Source organism: Amblyraja radiata, chromosome 22 (genome assembly GCF_010909765.2).
Source record: "Amblyraja radiata isolate CabotCenter1 chromosome 22, sAmbRad1.1.pri, whole genome shotgun sequence".
Taxonomy (NCBI): Eukaryota; Metazoa; Chordata; class Chondrichthyes; order Rajiformes; family Rajidae; genus Amblyraja; species Amblyraja radiata.
The window spans coordinates 3784734-3799595 of NC_045977.1; the positions used below are offsets into that span (position 1 = coordinate 3784734).

The following is a 14862-nucleotide window of genomic DNA, read 5'->3' on the forward strand; positions in this document are numbered from 1 at the left end:
CGAGAACTTACCAGTTTGAAATTTGATCGTTATTTTAAGAGGAATAACGTTGAGGGAATACGTGCCCTCCGCTCCCACCCTTGATCATATACTCAACTGGTATCTCTTCTCTAATCTTACTATGTTTAGTCATTACAGTTATCCGTGATTTCACACCGCTGCTTTGAAGAATGACACGCATGCGTCCTTGCGGGGTTCTTCACGTATTCCCTCAATGTTACTCCTCATAAAATAACGATCAAACTTCAAACTGGTAAGTTCTCGTTTAATCTTACTATTAAATTCCAAGAGAAAAAATTAACCTATTGAGTATTTACATAAATGATAAACTGTTCAGTGAGTAGCCCAGTTGTAAATTTGCAGCATAGAAATTTCCATTGGTTGGAATTATCTGTTCAGTCAATCCATTAGTTAAAACTTTCCAGTTAGCATGCATTAAAAGATAGTCACATGGCCCTTTCTCTTGACTTGTGCATGCTGACCAAGATGCCTTCCTGAACCAGACCCATTTGCCTGCATTTGACCCCACGCCTCTCAACCTTTCTTATTCATGAACCCGCCCAATGTCGTTCATACATTGTAATTGTACCAATCTCTACCACCGATAGCTTGTTCCATTTACTCATCACCCTCTGTGTGGAAACATTTGTCCCTCTGCTCTCCTTTAATTCTCTCATCTTAAATCTGTCCGCTGGACTGGTGGGCGGCAGCTTCGACCACCCCGGGCTGATTGAACCGGCCCGTTCGCGGAGCTCGGTGAACCGCGGGACTGATTTTACCATCGCCCAGTGGGGTATCGCCTCAGCGCAGAATGAGAAGAGGAGGGAAGAGACTGCAGCCCTAAGATTTTTGCCTCCATCACAGTGAGGAGGTGCTTGGTGGACTCACTGTGGTGGATGTTAATTTGTGTTTACTGTCTGTTCTGTTGTTTATTATTGTATTATTGTATGTATGGCTGCAGGTAACGACATTTTGTTTAGACCGTAAGGTCTGAATGACAAATAAAGGATCTAATCTATTCTAATCTAATCTAGTTTTAGAGTGCCCTATACAAGACTATAATTAGTATTTAAAAGGCTTTAATTATCTACCATGTTGATAGAAAAAACACAATAATTATTTTCCCTATTTGTGCCTCTCTTAATTTTATAAACTTCTATGCTCACCATTTAACCTTCTTCATTCCAGGAAACATTGTCGGCAGCCTAATTGTTTGAATGTTTACTGATCGGTGGCCCTCACCTCGGTGGTCATGAAATGCTTTGAGAGGCTGGTCAAGAACCGCATCTGCGCCTTCCTCCCTCGCAACATGGACCCGCTACAGTTCGCATACCGTCCGAACAGATCCACGGACGATACGGTCTCACAGGTTCTGCACACCACTCACTCTCACCTTGACAGCCAGAAGGGGGGCTATGTGAGGATGCTGTTTATTGACTTCAGTTCAGCCTTCAACACAATAGACGTGCTGAGAAGCTGCTGGAATTGGGGATTAACACCCCTCTGTGTGTCTGAGTCCTGGACTTTCTCACCGCCAGGCCCCAGGTAGTCAAGATGGGAGGGAATACATCGAAGACCCTCACCCTGAACACAGGATCCCCCCAGGGTTGCGTCCTCAGCCCCCTACTGTACTCCATGTACACACATGGCTGTGTGGCTAGGTTCAGCTCCAACTCTATAATCAAGTTTGCTGATGACACTGTGGTGGTGGGCCTGACCTCCGATAACGATGAGAAGGCCTACCGGGAAGTGGTGGCTGATCTGGCACTCTGGGGTCAGGACAACAGCCTCCTCTTGAATATCAAAAAAACTAAGGAGCTGATCGTGGACTTTAGGAAGGCACAACATCCGAGGACGTACATTTACTGAAGATAAATGGGGATACCATGGATAAGGTGAGCTGCTTTAAATACCTGAAAGTCCACATCTCAGAGGATCTGATATGGACATCACACGCTGCCGCACTGGTGAGTAAGGCAAGGCAGCGCCTTTACCATCTCAGGCAGCTGAGGAAATTCAGAGTCTCTCCAAGGATCCTCCAGTGCTTCTACACAGCGGCTGTGGAAAGCATCTTGTCCGGAAACATCACAATTTGGTTTGGGAACTGCTCTGCCCAGGACAAGAAGGCTCTACAGAGAGTAGTGCGTTCGGCCGAAAGCACTATGGGAACTACACTTGCCCCTCTGCAGGAACTATACATCAGAAGGTGCAGATCCAGAGCCAGCAACATTATGGGGGACCCCTTCCACCCCGGCAACAGACTGTTCCAGCTGCTACGGTCAGGCAAACGCCTCCGCTGTCATGCTGTGAAAACAGAGAGGATGAGAAGGAGTTTCTTCCCAGAGGCCATTAGGACTGTAAACTTTCACCTCACCAGGGACTAACTTTACTGTACCAATTTACTGTTGGACTGTGTCTTTTTTAAATTGTAGTTTTTTTTTGCACAATCCACAGGCATTGCCACTTTTCATTCAACTGCACATCTCATATGTGTATGTGACAAATGAACTAGACTTGACTTGACTTGGTCTTTTCTCATAACCCAAGCCATTCAGTCTCAGCAATATTATTGTGATCGTTTCTGCACCCTCTCCAGCTTAATCTCATCCTTCCTCTAATGTGGAGACTAGATCTGCACACAGTCTCACCAACATCAGAGCAGCGCGTTCCAAGTTTTGCACTCGATGCCACATCCGATGAAAGCAAGCATACCATCTGTCTTCTTCACCACCCTACCTACCAATATAACCACTTACCAGTATAAACTATGTGCATGTACCCCTCAATCTCTCAGTTATACAACCCTCCCCAGGTGCCAACAATTTACTGTGTGTACTTGCTTCCCTGGTTGAACTTCCCGAAATGCATCAGAGTTTAACTCCATCTGCCATTCCTTTGCCCACTTTCCCAGTTGACCTGGCTCCTGTTGTAAATTCAGACAACCCACTTCACTCTTCACCATACCATCAATATTTATATAATTGCAAACTTACTAATCAGGCCACCTACATTCACATGTAAATTGTTAATATTTATGACAAAATCAGGGGACCAAACATTGGTTCCTGAGGCACATCATTGGTCACAAACTTCCTATCTTGAAAAAACTCCACTACAGCCCGCTGACTCCATTCACCAATCTAGTTTTGTTTCCAATTTGCTAGTTCACCTTGATTCCCATATAATCCCATTCTGAAATGACAATTCTGAAGGAAAGTTAATATCTATGTACAATGTGGCCCTTAACAATATCATTGATTGCCAGCTCCAGGAAAGACTCAAGAATTCAATGGTGAAGAATTCAGTGGAATGGAACAAAACTCGTATTAAAGATGATTTTACGAGAATGTTGCCAGGACTAGAGGGTCTGAGCTATAGGGCTGGGACTCTATTCTGGCTTAGGCTGGGACTCTATTCCTTGTAGCACAGGGGGATGAGGGGTGACCTTATATAGGTGCATAAAATCACAAGAAGAATAGATCGGGTAGATGCACAGTCCTTTCCCCAGAGTAAGTGAATCGAGGACCAGAGGACATAGGTTTAAGGTGAAGGGGAAAAGATTTAATAGGAATCTGAGGGGTAACTTTTTCACACAATGGGTGGTGAATGTATAGAATGAGCTGCCAGAGGAGGTAGTTGAGGCTGGGACAATCCCAACATTTAAGAAACATGGTACATGGATAGGACAGATTTGGAGACATTTGGACCAAAAGCGGGCAGGTGGGACTAGTGTAGCAGGGACATGTTGGCCGGTGTGGGTAAGTTGGGCCGAAGTGCCTGTTTCCAAGCTGTATGACTATGACTCTATGAGTTATTTCTGGAGATGAATGAGGGGATCAAAAATTGGGGATTGCCATAATCTGGACACTTAGATTGGACCAGCTACATTAATTTGGTAGACAAAAGTGCTGGAGAAACTCAGCGGGTGCGGAAGCATCTATGACGCGAAGGAAATTGGCAACGTTCCGAGCCGAAACCCTTCTTCAGACTGATGTAGGGTGAGGGGGGGGGGGGGATAAGAAAGGAGAAAGGAAGAGGAGGAGCCCGAGGACCGAGGGAGAGCTGAGAAGGGGAGGAGACAGCAAGGGCTACCGGAAATTGGAGAAGTAAATGTTTATGCCGCTAGGGTGCAAACTGCCCAAGCGGAATATGAGGTGCTGCTCCTCCAATTTCCAGTGGTGCTCACTCTGGCCATGGAGGAGGCCCAGGACAGATAGGTCGGATTTGGAATGGGAGGGGGAGTTGAAGTGCTGAGCCACCGGGAGGTCAGGTAGGTTGTTGCGGACCGAGCGGAGGTGTTCGGCGAAACGATCGCCAAGCCTACGCTTGGTCTCGCCGTTGTAGATCAGCTGACATCTAGAGCAGCGGATGCAATAGATGAGGTTGGAGGAGATGCAGGTGAACCTCTGCCGCACCTGGAACGACTGCTTGGGTCCTTGAATGGAGTCGAGGGGGGAGGTAAAGCGACAGGTGTAGCATCTCTTGCGGTTGCAAGGGAAAGTGCCTGGAGAGGGGGTGGTGTAGGAGGGAAGGGAAGAATTGACGGAGTTACGAAGGGAGCGGTCTTTGCGGAAAGCAGACAGAGGGGGGGAGATGGGAAGATGTGGCGAGTGGTGGGGTCACATTGGAGGTGGCGAAAATGTTGGAGGACTATTTGTTGTATGTGATGGCTAGTGGGGTGAAAGGTTAGGACTAGCGGGACTCTGCCCTTGTTGAGAGTGGGGGGATGGGGAGAGAGAGCAGTGTTACAGGGTATGGAAGAGACCCTGGTGCGAGCCTCATCTATGGTGGAGGAGGGGAACCCCCGTTCCCTGAAGAATGAGGACATTTCCGATGCCCTGGTGTGGAACACCTCATCCTGGGAGCAGATGTAGACGGAAGAATTGGGAGTAGGCGATGGAGTCCTTACAGGAAGCAGGGTGGGAAGAAGTGTAGTCTAGATAGCCATGGGAGTCAATGGGTTTATAGTGGATGTCAGTCAGAAGTCTATCACCTGCGATGGAGATAGTGAGGGCAAGAAATGGTAGGGAAGTGCCGGAAATGGTCCAGGTGTATTTGAGTGCCGGATGGAAGTTAGTGGTGAAGCGGATGAAGTCAGTCAGTTGTGTGTGGATGCAGGAGGTGGCACCAAAGCAATCGTCGATGTAGCGGAGGTAGAGGTCGGGGATGGGGCTCTGGTATGCCTCGAGCAAGGATTTTAGAAGGGTTTTGGCCTGAGACGTTGCCTATTTCATTCGCTCCATAGATGCTGCTGCACCCGTTGAGTTTCTCCAGCACTTTTGTCTACCTTCGATTTTCCAGCATCTGCAGTTCCTTCTTAAACACATAAATTTGGTAATTGTGCAGGTTGGAAGCTGGATGTCCTATGCCAAATAACTCATCTCCTGAATCTCCAGAGCCTTTCATCTATATTCAGGGCACAGGACAGAAGTATGATCAAATACACACCACTTGTTTTGGATGAGTACAGCTGCTATGATACTCAAGACTGATACCACCACAGAACAAGCAGGACATTGAACAAGCTACCACAGTGAACCATGGCTGCACTGGGCACCATCTACAAATCAAACTCCAACCATTCACCAAGATTGCTTCACCAGCCCTCACCCATTGCCTTGATCATTTTGAACAGAAAGACCAATAAGCACATTGATTTGCCACCAACTCTGAGTGACCCATCCCAACTTGAAAAGTACCCATTGGTCTTTTGCCCTCATTGGTCTAAAGCCTGGAACTCTCAACAGGACACATTCACCAGAAAGACTATTACAGTTTAAGAAGATGGCTCAAACACCTTCTCGAAGGCAATTAGAGACAGACAAGCAATGTCTGCCGAGTCACCAAAAAATATACGTGCCCACAGTCACTCACCTGCAGCGATCAGACATAAGCACTCTTACAAATGCTGAGATTCTTGGAGAAAAAAGTTACTCATCCTATCAAGAGTGTAAAGAAAGTCAGTCGATAGTCTATCTCCTGTGATATAGAAGGTAAGATCAAGAAATGGAAGGGAAATTTCAGAGATGGTCCAAGTGAATTTGAGTGCAGGATGGAAATTAGTAGTGAAGTTAATTAAGTCCTTGAGTTCTGCATGGGTGCAGGAGGTAACCCGAATGCAGTCGGCAATGGCTGAAGAAAGATCTGAAGTCTCAAGAAGGGTCTCGACTCGAAATTTCACCCCCTCCTTCCATCCAGAGATGCTGCTTGACCCGCTGAGTTACTCCAGCACTTTGTACCTCTCTTCGGTGTAAACCAGCATCTGCAGTTGTTTTCTACACATAAAGAGTGCCATGACAGGTTAACGCCAGAACTGGTTACAAAAATATATAAGAATTAGAGTGAGAAATTTAAACCTTGACAGGTTTTTCCAAGGCCAAATGATAGTAATATTAATGATCGGTGGAGAAATGATGAAGAATTGGGGAAGTTGTTCCAAAGATCAAGATAACGTAGTCTTGCCACCACAGATGTTTGTGGCTGTGCAGGTAAATGAGAGCGTTCAGGAGAAAATTGAAATTAAATGCTTACCAAATGCTTACAAACAACTAACAATGGCCTGCTTCATTTATCATCATTACTTTTTTGCATATCTTTCATTTATTTGTTCCATATTTCCACATCACTGTCTATATCTCTTGTTTCCCTTTCTCGTGATTAGTTTGAAGAAGGGTCTCGACCCAAAACATCCCCCATTCCTTCTCTCCAGAGATGCTGCCTTTTCCGCTGAGTTACTCCAGCATTTTGTGTCTACCTTCAGTTTAAACCAGCATCTGCCATTCCTGTGTAGGAATGCAGATGCTGGTTTAAACTGAAGATAGACACAAAAACCTGGAGTAACTCAGCGGGACAGGTCTGAAGAAGGGTCTCGACCCAAAACGTCACCCATTCCTTCTCTCGAGAGATGCTGAGTTACTCCAGTTTTTTGTGTCTATCTGCAGTTCATTCCATTACAAAATGATCTGGTTGGTTGTATAATATGGCTGTGACAGGGAACTATTCCCTGCTTTAGAAATGTTGCATCTTACACAGCAAACCAGGATACATTTCTGGGCAAAGATTTACTGCAACAGGAGCAAAAGCAATTCTGTTTTATATAGACCCTTTATGGTTGTAAAATTCAATGTGAAAAACAGCAGTACGGTGAAATTTGAAAGGTGTAAAGTGGTAGCACAGTAGTAGTAGTACTCCGTAGAGACAGTAGTTGTCAAACTCAGCTAAACTGCTTTCATTTAGCTGAAACAACATGCCAACAACCTTATCAGCAGTTGGCAGTAGTAGTAGGATTCAAATGTGTTAAAAGATTCTGGATTTACATACCACTCCGGACGTGTAATTGCAAAAGTCTGATCCACTGGTGGAATGCTACTGTTGGATGAGATGATAAACCAAGGCACTGTCAGCTTTCTCTGATGACTGCACTAGTCAAGAAAACCAAATTAATTACACCCCTCTCGCCCTGCAGAATATTTTAACCCACACATTTTAAAATATTTTTATCACTTTGTTGGGATTATCTGCCATCATGCCTCATAGGTCCAGGTCTGACTTCTGGGCTGACTGTGTCAAATGTACATGTTCTCCTTGTGACCACATTGATCACACGTTCCTATAACGTGAGGTTATTCAGTCACCATGAACTACCTCTTAGTATAGGGAGGTGGCAGATGAAGTAGAGGAGAGTGGATGGGCATTTGAAAGGGAATAACTCACTGGGAAATAAGGAGAGGGGAATGGGATTGTGGAGGAAGGAACTGCAGACGCTGGTTTACACCAAAGATAGACACAAAAAGCTGGAGTAACTCAGCGGGTCATACAGCATCTCTGGAGAAAAGGAATAGGTGATGTTTCGGGCCAAGACCCTTCTTCAGACCGAGGGGAATGGGATTACTCTGTAGAGACTTCCTTTGGATTTGATGGGCCCAATCGCCTCCTTCTGTGTTGTAATAAGTAAATAAATAACATCACACTGCTCTTTGTAAGAGTCACCCTGTATGAACAGCAAAGACTCCTGCACTTCTTTCAACATTTTGACAATACTTTGACAATATTTATTAACGGATTCAATGCCTGCAGATTTCTTTGACCATCCTGAATGTCAAGAAAGTTTAATTGTCATATGCACTGAGATTCGAGCAATGAAATTATTACTTGTTGCAGCTTTCCTGATACTGTACATTAAATGCAACAACACAGTGGCGCAGCAGTAGAGCTGTTAACTTAAAGCGCTTGCAGCTCTGGGTTCGATCCCAACTACGGGTGCTGTCTGTATGGAGTCTGTACGTTCTCCCCATTACCTGCGTGGGTTTTCTCCCAGATCTTCGGTTTCCTCTCACACTCCAAAGACGTACAGGTATGTCGATGAATTGGCTTGGTCTATGTGTAAAAATTGTCCCTAGTGTGTGTAGGAAAGTATTAGCGTGCGGGGATCGCTGGTCGGCATGGACTCAGTGGGCCGAAGGGCCTGTTTCCGCGCGGCATCTCTAAACTAAACTAAACTAAATTTCTCGGCTCCCAGACAAGGTCAGCTCATCGATTTCACTAGTTCGCCACTGAAACGATAACTAGGGTGATTGGCACATTCTGCCCAAATCTTTCAGGTTTTTTGACATTTTCCTGATTACAACCCTCTTACACTTTAAGGGGAAAGATAGCATTGATATCTATACCCATTGTTGCATTACTATGTTGAGCTGATGAGAACGATTCAATAAACATCAAACATGCTCATTTTGGACCCTATAACTTATTGCACCTCAATAGATGGCTTCCTTGGCAACTGACATTTATCCAGAAGATAGCCACAAAATGCTGGAGTAACTCAACGGGACAGGCAACATCTTTGGATAGAAGGAATGGGTGATGTTTTGGGTCGAGACCCTTCTTCAGATTGAGAGTCAGGAGAGAAGGAGAGAGATAAGGAAGAGTAAGGTGTGAAAACATGACATCAAAAGAGATAAAGTTCAAGGAAAATATAGAATAGATCATTGATAGCTAGGAGAATGTGACAACATATATCCAGGTTGTTGGAAGAACACCAATTAGAGTGTGTAGTAGAGTCATAATGTGATACAGTGTGGAAATAGGCCCTTCGGCCCAACTTGCCCACACCGACCAGTAATGTCCAACCCACACTAGTCCCACTTGCCTACGTTTGGTCCATATACCTCCAAACCTGTCATATCCATGTACCTGTCTAAATGTCTCTTAATAGATGGGATAGTCTCAGCCTCAACTACCTCCTCTGGCAGCTTGTTCCATACACCCACCACACTTTGTGTGACAAAGTTACCCCTCGGATTCCTATTAAATCTTTTCCCCTTCACCTTGAACCAATTTTGTCTGGTCCTCGATTCCTCTACTCTGGGCAAGAGACTCTGTGCATCTACCCGATCTATTCCTCTCATGATTTTGTATACCTCTATAAGATACCCCCTCATCCTCCTGCGCTCCATGGAATAGACACCTAGCCTACTCAACCTCTCCCTATAGCTCACACCCTCGAGTCCTGGCAACATCCTCGTAAATCTTTTCTGAACCCTTTCAAGCTGGACAATATCTTTCCTATAAGATGATGCCCAGAACTGAACACAATATTCTAAATGCGGTCTCACCAACGTCTTATTCAACAGCAACATGCCCTCCCAACTTCTATACTCAATACTCTGACTGATGACGGCCAATGTGCCAAAAGCCTTTTTAACCACCTTATCTACCTGCGACTCGACCTTCAAGGAACCATGCACTTGTACTCCTAGATCCCTCTGCTCTACAACACTACCCAGAGGCCTACCATTTACTGCGTAGGTCCTGCCCTTGTTCGACGTCCCAAAATGCAACACCTCACACTTCTCTCTATCAAATTCCATCAACCATTCCTCCGCCCACCTGGCCAATCGATCCAGACCCTGCTGCAATCTTTCACAACCATCTTCATTATCTGCAAAACCACTAACATTTGTATCATCAGCAAACTTGCTAATCTTGCCCTGTATGTTCTCATCCAATATTTCCATTGGATTTCGATATAACTTTCAATGCATGTTAATATTTAACTGCCCACGGTGGTGCTCAATATTTATTGCATTTGTACTGCTGGCAGTTAGATGCAATATATCTTTTACAGCATCACATGATTTCCGATCTTGTCCTTTCCAGCATTTACGGTCTCGGCTGATTCTCAGCAATTTGTCATGCAGTCTTCTGCTGAGATAACTAACTCCCAGGGACAAGGTGCCTGCTTCAGTTAGATGGGCATAAAATGCTTCAAAATCTGTAAAGCAGAATGATACACATAACGTCTACAATAACCAATCAATTTCAGTATTAATCGCCTTATTCCAGTGCATTAACAGCAGTTTCCTCTCCATTAGTAATAAATCCGTCTCCTGGAGTCAGTTTGTCATGTAATATTAGTGGCTTAAACAAACCGAGAGATATTGTTACTGTATGCCCCTATGATATCAGGAACAATTTATTGTCCCCAGAACTTTCAAACCACTCCCTGAGTATAACAAAAACTACAAAATTGAAATTTTACTTTGATCATTGAAAATAAGCTTGAAACAGTGAGGTTTAATAATTAATTTATTATTAAATTAACTTCAAGTCAACTTCACAAAGCATATTAAGAGACTGTATTTTGTCTATTTTATGTACAAAAGAACAATGTACAGCCCAATTACACTTCTGTTTTTAGCCACTTTCTAAATAATTTATAATCCCGAAGGTACAAGCTCATGAACATAGAATAGAATAGAATAGAATAGAATGCCTTTATTGTCATTCAAACAGACAAGGTTTGAATGAAATTTCATTCCTGCAGTCATGACATTACAAAAAAACCAAGACACACACTTAACACAATTTACACAAACATCCATCACAGTAAATCTCCAACACCACCTCACTGTGATGGAAGGCAAAAGTCTTAGCTCTTCCCTTTGTTCTTCCCCCACGGTCCAGCAGTCCAACTGCAGCGTCGAGGCGACTGGGGCTCATGATGTTGAGCGATGATAAGTCCCGCGGCCATTGAAGCCCCGCCGGGCTATGTTAGGCCCCGCTCTAAGTCATTTAAACACCGCGATTCGGGCGGGAGAAATTGCCCTTGCGGGAGCTCCGAAAAGCGGTCTCCCACCAGGGACCCGCGAGCTCCCGATGTTACCGTCCACCGGACCTGCGGCCGGAGCCTCCGAAGCTCCGAATTCGGATTGCAGCCGCGCGCCACCTCAGCTCTCCCCCACTCCGATGTCGACCAGCTCCGCGATGGTGAGTCCGCAGGCTCCGCGACCAGAGCCCTCAGGTTGGTTCCGTTTGGAGACCGCCGCTGGCTCCACGATGTTAGGCCCAATGACACCGGAGACCCGACAGGGAAAAAGTTGGGTCCCCGTACAGGGAAGAGATTAACTGCCCCCCCCCCACACACATATACACAGCTAAAAAAGAATACAAATTAAAACCAAAAACATACATCTAATGGGTCAAAAATTAAAAAATTTAAAAAAGACAGATGGGCTGCAGTCGAGCCACTGCCGTTAGGCGCCACCACACTCCATAACTCTATCTTCATGTGTTGATACCTGACTGTACACAGATTTCCTTTATGTATGTAGTATTATATATAATAAAATATATTTACTCCTGCAAGTAGAAATCCATTAGCACTAAATAACCCAGAATAAATATAAAATGCTGGAGTAACTCAGTGGGACAGGCAGCATCTCTGGATAGAAGGAATGGGTGATGTTTCGGGTTGAGACCCTTCTTCTTCTGAGTTACATCTGAGCTACTCCAGCATTTTGCATCTATCTTCAGTGTAAACCAGCATCTGCAGTTCCTTCCTCCACAACCCAGAATTGATGTTCTGCGTTGCCAACCTCAAAGACCTGGCAGTCACTCTGACCTGGACTTGTACCTTTTCTCTGCCATTTGCTGTTCAGTTGGATGACTGGCATCTTAAAACAGTGATGTCAAATGCAATGAAGCATTCTCTCAGATGGTAAAGCAAGAAAGAAAATGCACAATTTATAGTTAACATTTTAAACCTCTTGCAGAATGTAAAATAAACACATTGGAGCCTGCACATTAAATGAGTGCATAAACTGAAACATCTTGAAAGTACATATAAACTAAATATAAAGTAACCTTTAAGTATTGAGATTTTGCATCATTTTTTGAAATATTTACTGAGGGAATCTAGAACACACATTAAAAAATAAACAGTTTTTGGACCAATAATTGTGACTCAATACTTCTTTAATATCTCACTTAGACTGGCAACAAAGTGTTAAATGTTCAGCGTATATTTCAGATAGATCCAAAAAGCTGGAGTAACGCAACGGGTCAGACAGCATCTCTGGAGAAAAGGAATGGGTGATGTTTCGTGTCGAGACTTCTTCAGACTGAGTTATTTCATGTCTATCTTCGGTTTAAACCAGCATCTGCAGTTCCTGCCTACACATTAACATTGCACGTAAATTTGCCTCACTCCAGTGAAGGATGTTTCAAAATTATGCGGGCATGGAAATCCCAAAGTTGTTGTGTGGTGTGATAGTAAATAGTAATAGTTCCGCTATCGAACAAGCCACAGAATCCATCCTGATGTTTCACCAAAGTCATGGTTACTAACAGTTAGGAAGCACAGGGAAGTGTGTGTAATTGTGAAACATACCCCAATGTACTATAATCCTACAAAAAAACATATACATTTCCTTTTGAAATGAAACAGAGTTCAATGCATCATCTCTATCTGTCTCTTAGGTTCAGAGCCACAGATGGGAAGAGATCCTTATTGCCTAATTTTCTTGTGACATTAGATAAGCACAACAAATTCTGAAATGGACTTCTGTTAGCTATGAATACATTGGCACTCTTCCTTTCTGGTGTCAGATAGCAAAGAAAATTACTGTGCCATACTGCTTAGGATCATTTATTTTGACAAAGGGCCCATTAGTGCGAGCTACTGCACCACATGGGCATTTCTGGACATGTTAGAAAGTATCTTTGAACTATTAAATGATGCAAATTTACATTTAAGTATCAAATTTTCTTGATGGTTTCACTTAAATGATAACAGGCAATAAACCTGTGGTACAAGAATTATCCACTTGAAAGAGAGTTATTGGGTAGATTTTCTAACACTCTTCTTTAGCCATGCCAAGACACAGCACATTTGATAAACGTAGCTCATTTCTTACCCAGGGCAATGTTGTGAAGATAACATCTTGACCTTCACAGCCATGGACAGTTCAGTACAGTTCAGTGACCATTAATTTTACTTCGGAATCACGTGAGTGATTCCGTGAAGAATACGCATGCGCGTCATTACGTCTGACGCATGGCGCAGCGACCGGCTGGGAGGTGCAATGCTCCACCAGCGGTAAGTTTTCAAAAGCCTCAGGTAAGTGTGAAACTTAGTCGGAGGTCGTTTTCTGCGCTTGATAATTCTTGTTTCAGGAAGCAAGTCCAAGTACGGAGAAAGTGTTGAGAGCAAGACGAGCCGTCGTGAAAGTAGCTAAAGAAGACCGCAGGAGTGCGGGTAGCTGGGCAGCTGCCTAGTTCACCTACTGAGTCACTAGAAAGTTTGCACGGCCGATAGACTCGGACGAGTCGGGCCGGGAGGGTTCCCCTCCGGGAATGGATAACGTGTTTGGGCGGTTATCCAGGATGGAGCTCCTAATGGAGAGGATGCTCCACCAAGATACACTCCAGCAGGAGGAGTTGTATCAGCGCCGGCCTCTTTGAGAGCCCGCGCCAGCCGCACCTGCTACAGGGCTGCCTAATGTCTCCCTCTTGGAGGAGGAGAGCATAACGGGTCAGTATGATTCTGACGCCGAGTCTGTGGGTTTAGCAGTGGAGACTACCCCAAGGGATGAAGTGCACGAGAAGAGATACCATTCCTGGCAGCAAGATTTGCCATTCCAACAGAGTCAGGAGAGCCGCTGAGTGAAGAGTTGGCTGCGAGTATTAATTACTTGGCCTCACACCAGCTTCAAGAGCTGACCATCGATGAAACGGCCAAAAAGTACGACACCCCGGCTAATTGTATCCTGCTTAAAGTGCCGGCAGTGAACCACGCTATATGGGGTCATATGGGCGTAGGCATCAGGGCTCAGGAAATGAGACTGCAGAGAGTGCTGAAGCTGCTCGCTTCGGGCATTACGGCGTGCGCCAGGTCGGTGGATGGTGGGCACCTGTCTGATGTACAGCAGGATGCCCTGGCTCTCATGTGCAATGCGCACTATGAGATAAACTGCCTGAGAAAGAGCGCCATCCCCCCTACCAAATGTAAAGCACATGGTATTGGGGGTTCAGTATTGATGTGGATAGAGAACTGGCTGGCAAACAGGAAGCAAAGAGTAAGAGTAAACGGGTCATTTTCAGAATGGCAGGCAGTGACTAGTGGGGTACCACAAGGCTCAGTGCTGGGACCCCAGCTATTTACAATATATATCAATGATTTGGACGAGGGAATTGAATGCAACATCCCCAAGTTTGCGGATGACTCGAAGCTGAGGCGCAGTGTTAGCTGTGAGGAGGATGCTAGGAGGCTGCAAGGTGACTTGGATAGGCTGGGTGAGTGGGCAAATGCATGGCAGATGCAGTATAATGTGGATAAATGTGAGGTTATCCACTTTTGCGGCAAAAACAGGAAAGTATTATTATTAGACTATTATCTAAATGGTGGCCGATTAGGAAAAGTGGAGATGCAACGAGACCTGGGTGGCATGGTACACCAGTCATTGAAAGTAGGCATGCAGGTGCAGCAGGCAGTGAAGAAAGCGAATGGTATGTTAGCATTCATAGCAAAAGGATTTGTGTATAGGAGCAGGGAGGTTCTACTGCAGTTGTACAGTGTCTTGG

General features: G+C 44.8%; 1 long non-coding RNA gene across 1 annotated transcript; it reads left to right on the forward strand.

Moving 5' to 3' along the window:
* Positions 1-2962: 2962 nt before the first annotated feature.
* Positions 2963-14478, forward strand: LOC116985483. Its single transcript, XR_004415283.1, has 3 exons — positions 2963-3017; positions 13499-13500; positions 14469-14478. It is a non-coding gene; the product is annotated as an uncharacterized LOC116985483 (long non-coding RNA).
* The last annotated feature ends 384 nt before the right edge of the window (positions 14479-14862 follow it).